Source organism: Choloepus didactylus, chromosome 21 (assembly GCF_015220235.1).
Source record: "Choloepus didactylus isolate mChoDid1 chromosome 21, mChoDid1.pri, whole genome shotgun sequence".
NCBI classification, from domain to species: domain Eukaryota; kingdom Metazoa; phylum Chordata; class Mammalia; order Pilosa; family Megalonychidae; genus Choloepus; species Choloepus didactylus.
Window position 1 is genome coordinate 9482563 of NC_051327.1, and position 8072 is coordinate 9490634.

The window sequence follows — 8072 nt, forward strand, 5'->3', positions numbered from 1 at the left end:
GAGAGAGTAGGGGACAGAGTGGCTGAGAGGCCAATAAGAGAATATCAGTTAGCGGGAAACACATCCCCACCCCCCATGTGATGACATGCAAAAGAAATTTCCCTCAGAAGCTTCTCCACATGTCTTGGACTCCTCAGCCTGATAAAAGACATAAAAAGGGGGTCAAAACGGAAAAAATGTTGGAGTGGTTTCTTTGGACCATTGTCATGTCATGTGAGCCCTCCCATCTCCATGTAGGAGAAGGAGTAAGGGACGCTACCCTTAACTCCAAGCCTCTCTAAGGAAAGCCTCTGGAGGGGGCTTTGAATTATGCTGTTGAACTGGGAAATCTGAAGCATTGTCACCCACTCCACCCTGCAGTCTGGAGAAAGCTAGAGGCCTGCTGTGATCTGGGCCTGACTCTCATGGGGAGCCCAAGCCCAGGGAGAGGCTAACTTCTTGATTGTGGGTAGAGGAAGGCTGTAGAATTGGGCTGCAGCAAGGGGGCCTAGTTGCTGCAGCAAGGGCAGCCAGCTTGGATGGTCCACTGGGCCCAGCAGAGGCACAAGACCTGTCAGGAGGGGAGATCAGTTCCCTTTTTACACCAAGCTGCTGCTGCTCTCTACAGAGGCCTGCAGAAATCTTCAAAGGGCCCCAGCTGGCTTTGGAAGGGGAAAACCCTCTCCTACACTCTGCTGCCCCAGAGCCTGGGCCCTTCAGCTACACAGGATGGACCTGCCCTCCTCACAGCAGCTCAGCCTCCTTGCTCATAGATCTGGCCCTGGCCCCACACCTGCAGTCAGCAAGGGTCTTGAGTTCTGATGGTGTTCAGCCCTGTCCATGCTAGTTACTTCAGTCCCACTGTGCCAATGACTAAGAGTGAGCCAAGGCCTGTTGTATGACTGAAGAAAAGGGATCCAGCAGAGTTTCCAACCTGGGCAGGGAGGTAGATTCCTGTGAATAAAATATAAAGGAACAAGGGGAGTTAACAGTAAGGTAGTGTTTTGGTTACATTGTGTGCTAAGGCAGTGCAACACAACAGCCATACATGTTATTTAGAAATATGGCAGTAAGCTGGTAGAAATAGCTTAAAAATTCCATGTGGTTGCATAGGAGAGTTATAATTCCAGAGAGGGGATGAGATGGGTGGGGTGAGGAATGACATTTTTCTTTACAATCTGTCAGTTCTTTTATCCTGTTAAACTAATTAATTAAAATTTACAAAAGAAAATCCAGCACACTTTCTTGATCAAAGCACTCAGAAAAGTAGAAATACAAGGAAATTTCATTATTTGATAAAGGATGTACATGAAAAACCCACAGCTAGCTTCATATTCAACTGTGAAAGATAAGGGTGCCCACTTTTACAACTGCTATTCAACACTACTAGAAGTTGTAACTAGGCAAGTAAAAGACATAAAAAGCATACAAGTTGGAAAGAAAAAAGTAAAACTTTCCCTATTTGCAGATGGAATAATCTTATATATAGAAAATCCTGAGGAACTTGCTAGAAAACTACTAAAGTTGATATATGAATTCAGAAAAGTGGCAGAATAAAAGATCAACACAAAATCAATGGTGTTCCTATACAGCAGCAATGAACAATCTGAAAAGAAATCAAGAAAATGTTTCCATTCACAACAGCAATTAAAAGAATCAAATATCAGGGAATGAATTTTACCAAGATGTCGAGGACCTGTATGCATAAAACTATAAAACACTGCTGAAAGAAGTTAAAGAAGACCAATACATGGAAAGACATTCTATGTTCATGGGTTGGAAGACTAAATATCCTCAGAAAGTTAAGTAGAGAACTATCATATGATCCTGCAATCCAACTTCCAGGTGGGATTGAAAGAATTGAAAGCAGGGACTGGGACAGATGTCTCTACACCAATGTTTGTATCAACATAATTTACAATGTGCAAAATGGTGGAAGCAACCCACATGTCCATCACTGGGTGAATGAATAAACAAATGTGGTAGAGCCATACAATGGACTATTACTCAGCTGTAAAAAGTAACAAAGTTTTGATACATGCTACAATATGAATGAACCTTGAAGATAGCATGGTGAGTAAAATAAAGCAGACACAAATAACAAATTTTATGTGATCTCACTTACATGAAAGAACTAGAATATATAACCTCATGTAAAGAGAAAGTAGATTACAGAGTATGTGGGTGAGGGTATGGGTGGGTAATGGAGCATTAATACTTAATGGGTACAGAATTCCTGTTTGAGTTGATAGAAAAGTTTGGTAATGGATGGTGGTGATGGTAGCACAACATTGTGAATGTAATTAACACCATGCCACTGAAACATACACATGAAAATTGTTAAAATGGGAAATTTATGTTGTATGTATGTTGCCACAATAAAAATTGTAAAGAAAAAAAGCAAACAGAGCCTAAGAAACCAGTGGGACACCATCCAGTGTAACAATGTAGGCATTTTGGGAGCCCAAGAAGGAGAAGAAAGTGGCAGAAGGAATATTCAGAGAAATAATAAGCAGAACACTTATAAATTTAATGAAAAAACCTGCATATGCACATTAAAGAAGTCCAACAAGCCCCAAACAGGATAAACTCAAAGAGAACCATAATGACACATAGCAATCAAACTGTCAATTGCCAAGGACAAGGAGAGAGTTCCGAAAGCTGCAAGAGAAAACCATTGTGTTATGTAAAAGGGAGTTCCAATTAAGTGTCACAATGTCATCATAAACCACAGAGGCAAGAAGGCACTAGGATGTAATATTTAAAGCATTTAAAGAAAACAACTGCTATAAAAGAATTTTATATCTGATGATGTTTTCTTTCAGAAATGAGGGAGAGATGAAGACATTCATAGATAAACAAAAGCTGAGGGACATTTTCAGCACTAGACCTACCCTATAATTGATGCTAAAGAGTTATTCAGACTGAAAAGAAAGGGCACAAGACAGCAGGTAGAAGCAGAATAAGGAAATAAAAACCTCGAGTAAATGAAACCATATGGGTAATTATAAATGCCAGTATTATTGTATTGTATTTTTGTATGACTTCATAGTTTATTTCTTAAATAATCTAAAATGTAAATACATAAAACACATTGATAAATCTATGGTTTTGGAACACAATGTATAAAGACATAATTTGTAACAAGTACAACTAAAAGGTGGGGGTACAGATTGGTATAGGAACAGTTCATGTGCAGCTACTGAAGTTAAATTGGTATCAAATTAAACTTGAGATCTGTGGTAGTTTCGAGTTGTATGTACCTTCACAAAACATGTTCTTATACCTAACACATTCCTGTGGGAATTTGAAAGTAGGACATTTTGATGGGGTTACTTCAGTTGAAGTGTGTCCCAGCCTAATCAGGATGGGTCTTAATCCTATTACTGGAGTGCTTTATAAGTGGAATGAAGTTGAAACACCGTGAGAGAAAACCAGAGGAGCATCAAGAAGCTGAACAGCAATGGAACCTTGAAGAAGGGAGAGATCAGGAGACATTTACATATGCCTTGCCATGTGACAAGCTAAGGACCAAGGATTGCCAGCAGCTAGTCCCAGAAAGCCACTTTCTTAAGGGAGAAAGCATCACCTTTATGCCTTGATTTGGGCTTTTTTCCTAACCTAAAAACCATGAGGGAATAAATTCCTATTGCTTAACCTGATCCATTTCAAGGTATTTGAACAACCCAAGAAAGTAAAACAAATTTTGGTATCAGGAGATTGGGATGCTGCTATTGCAAATAAACAGAAATGTGGAAATGGTTTTGGATGGGTAGAGGCTGGAAGAATTGTGAGGTGTTTGACAGAAAAACCTAAGATTGCTTTGAAGGACTGCTGGTAGAAATATTGATGCTGAAGATACTTCCAATCCAGCCTTAGAAGGTGTCCTAGTTTGCTAATGCTGCAGAATGCAAAAACACCAGAGATGGACAGGCCTTTATAAAACGGGGGTTTATTTCACTACACAGTTACAGTCTTAAGGCCACAAAGCATCCAAAGTAACACCTCAGCAATCGGGTACCTTCACCGGAGGACGGCCAGTGGTGTCTGGAAAACCTCTGTTAGCTAGGAAGGCAGCTGGCGTCTGCTCCAAAGCTCCGGCCTCAAAACGGCTTTCTCCCAGGACGTTCCTTTCTAGCAAGCTTGCTTCTCTTCAAAACATCACTCCCAGCTGCACTCTCTTTTCTCTCTTTGAGTCAGCTCATTTATATAGCTCCACCAATCAAGGCCCACCCCGAATGGGTGGGGCCACGCCTCCATGGGAACATCTCATCAAAATTATCACCGACAGCTGGGTGGGGCACACTCCAAGCAAATCCAACCAGCACCCAAGCGTCTGCCCCACACAAGACCACAAAGATAATGGCATTTGGGGAACACAATACACTCAAACCGGCACAGAAGGAAATGATGAATGTGTTATAGGAAACTAGAGGAAAGGCGACTCTTGTTTGGAAGTGGCAAAGAAGGTGGTGAAATTGAATTTTGATTTTGGATAGAAGGCAGAACTTGAAAGTGATGAAAATGGGTATTTGGCTGAGGGGATTTCCAAAGTAACTGTAGAAGATGCAGCCTGATTTATTCTTGCAGCTTATAGTAAAATGTGAGAGGAAAGAAGAGAGCTGAGAAGTGAACTCCTGGACACAAAGAAGCCAGAAATTGATGGTTTGGAATATTCTGAGCTTCTGGAAAATGATTCACAAGAAGGTAGAGCTCCATGTGAAAATTGAACTGATCATGGAACAAGTCAGCAATTTCAGGGAAAGTCAAGATTGGAAATGCAGTTATACAGGAAAGATCTATTGCAGGCTCTATTGTCTGATGGTTTGGACTCCTGCAAACTGCATGCAAAACAGACACAATTTTTGTGATTTGTGCAGGTAGAATCATTTGAAGTCTGGACTTGAAGGGACATAGGAGGGATGAACTGAAGGAAGAATGGCCTCAAAGGAAAAACCATGGAACCTGAGGTCTGGACTGAAGACATCCCATTGAACTGAAGAGCAGGCCCACCCATGTGTGTGGAAGGGGCTGGCCTTCCTCTGCACTTTTGGAGGGGATGACCTTCCACCCCATTGTTCAGGGAGAATGCTGCCACCCCAAAGCTTGGAAATGGTGGGGTCCCAAAACTGCAGAGTCTGACCACCACTACACCTCTCAGAGAGGGTGGGGCCAGTGCCCTGGGTTTTGCAGAGAGGTTGGCTGCCATTCTGATTCTCACAGAGGGTAGAGCCTTCATGTTCCCCTTTGAGGAGAGCATAGCTGCTGTGTAAACATTTGGAAGGTGTGGGGATGCTGCTTTATCCCTAATGTTCCAGGCCCAGAGGATAAAATATCAATCTATAGATGACTCTCAGACCTTGAAATCTAAAGGAGTTTGTCCTGCTGCATTTAAAAATCATTCAGGACCCAATACCTCTCTTTCCCTTTGAATTTTTCCCTTCTGGAATGTAAATGTTTCCCCTATGCCTGTACTTCTATTGTATATTGGAAGCAGATAATTTGTTTTCTAGATTTCACAGGTCCACAGACAGAGGGGAAATATGTGCCCCAGGACATACCACACCCATAATAGATTTTGGTGAGACTTTGCACTTAGCATTGTTACTGAAATGACTTAAGGCATTTGGGATGTTGTGATGGAATGAATGCATTTTGCATGTAGTAAGAACATGTATTTTTGTGGTTCAGACAGTGGAGTGTGGTGGTTTGAAGCTGTATGTACTCCTGAAAAAACATGTTCTAAAATCTAATCCATTTCTGTGGTCCATTGTAAGTAGGACCTCTAGATGAGGTTACAACAGTAATGCTGTGGCCCAGCTGAATCAGAATGGGTCTTAATCTTATTATTACTGGGGTCCTTTATAAGCAGAATGAAACTCAGACATAATGAAAAAAAATGAGACAGAGCATTCAGAAGCTGAACATATGGAACTCAGAAGAGAAGGGAGAGACCAGGAGATACATGTGCCTTGCCAAGTGACATGCTAAGGACCAAGGATTGCCAGCAGCCAGTCCCAAAAGGCCACAGTCTTGGGGAGGAAGCACTGCCTTGATGATGCCTTGATTTGGACTTTTTCCTACCCTCAAAACCATGAGGGTATAATTCCCCTCCCATACTCCACCCCCTGAAAACCTATATACTCTCTGTTTCTATGAAATTTGCTTGTTATAGGTATTTCATATAAGCAAGTTCATACAATATTTGTCTTTTTGTGTCTGGCTTGTCCAGAAAATGTTCATCTATTTGTAGCATGCACTAAACTTCATTCAATAGACGAATATTCTATTGCATGTAGAACATTCTATTGAGTGTTCATCTGATAATGGGCACATGAGTTGCTGCCACTTTTTGGCTATTTTGAATAATGCTTTTCTCCAGATTGGTGTACAAATAGCCATTTTAATCCCTGCTTTCAATTCCCTTGGGTTATATCAAGAGGTGAGATTTTTAGTCATATGATAAATCTGATTTCAACTTTCTGAGGAATAGCCAGTTTTCCACAGTGACTGCACCATTTTACAACACTGACAGCAATTTATAAGGTTTATTTCTCCATGTTCTTCTCAATAGTTACTGTTTTCTCTTTTTTTAAAATAATAGCCATCCTAGTGTGATGTGGTTTCTCATTGTGGTTTTGATTTTCATTTCTCTCATTACCCTTGATGTTGAGCAACTTTTCATGTGATCATTGATTATTTGTCTATCTTCTTTGGAGAAATGCCTATTTAAGTCCTCTGCTCATTTATCATGTGGTTGATTTGCCTTTTGGTTGTTCAGTTGTAAAAGTTCTTTATATTTTATGGGTATATCTTATCAGATATATGGTTAGCAATTATTTTCTCCCATTTTGTAGACTGTATTTTCACTTTCTTGATAGTGTCCTTTGCTGTACAAACATTTTTAATTTTTATTAAATCCACTTTATCTATTTTTTCCTTTGTTGCTAGCACTTTTTTTGTCATATCTAACACATTACTAGCAAAATCCAGGTTATGAAGGTTCCCCCCACTGTGTTTTCTTCTTGGAGCTTTTGGATTTTAGCACTAATGTTTAGGTCCTTGATATATTTAGAGTTAATTTTGTATACAGTGTAAGAGAGGGGTCAACGTTTACTGTTTTGAAAGTGGATATCTGGTTTTCCCAGAACTATTTGTTGAAGAGACCAGTCTTCCTCCTAATTGATATACTTGGCATCCTTGTAAAAAAAACAGTTAGCCATAGATTTATGTTTTATTTCTGAACTATCAATTGTATTTCATTGGACTGTATGTCTCTCTTTATACCAGTACCACACTGTTTTGGTCACTCTGTAGTCAGTTTTGAAATTGTGAAGTGTGAAATTGCTCTTCCTTTACAATATTGATTTGCTATACAGTACCCATTGTGATTCCATATAAATTTGAAGATCTGCTTTTCCATTATTTTACAAAAAAGGATGCTGGGATTTTGATATATATTGCATGAATTTGTAGATTGCTTTGGGTATTACTGATATCTTAATAATATTAGATCTTCCTATCCATGAATATGGGATGCCTTGCCATTTGTTTAGGTCTTCTTAAATTTTCTTCAGCACCGTTTTATGGCTTTCAGTATGTAAGTCCTTTACCTCTTTGGTTAAATTTATTCCTAGGTATTTGATTCCTTTAGAAACTATTATGAAAGGAACTGTGTATCTACTTTCCATTTCAGAAAGGAAATCTCTCCCTTAGGACTGGAGACTTTAATCCATTTAGATTTAAACTTGCTAGTTATATGCAACTTCTGCCATTTTATTATTTTGCTTTTGTAAGTTATCCTTTTTTTGTCCCTCAATTTTTCCATTACTGCATACTTTTGTGTTTAGTTGATCCATTGTAGTGAACCATTTAGAGTACCTTTTCCTTTCCTCCTGTTAACCTTTCCTTCTGTTAATATTTTTCAGATATTTTCCTTGTGGTTACCATAAGCTTATATTTAACACCCTAAATTTCTGTGTTGTTTGTTTTTTTATTTTGTTGACTAATGTATTTTCTGTAAAATTCATGTTTACAAGCAGTAGATTTCTTGCACATGTAACACAATATGATCAACTCTCTGGAATTACACT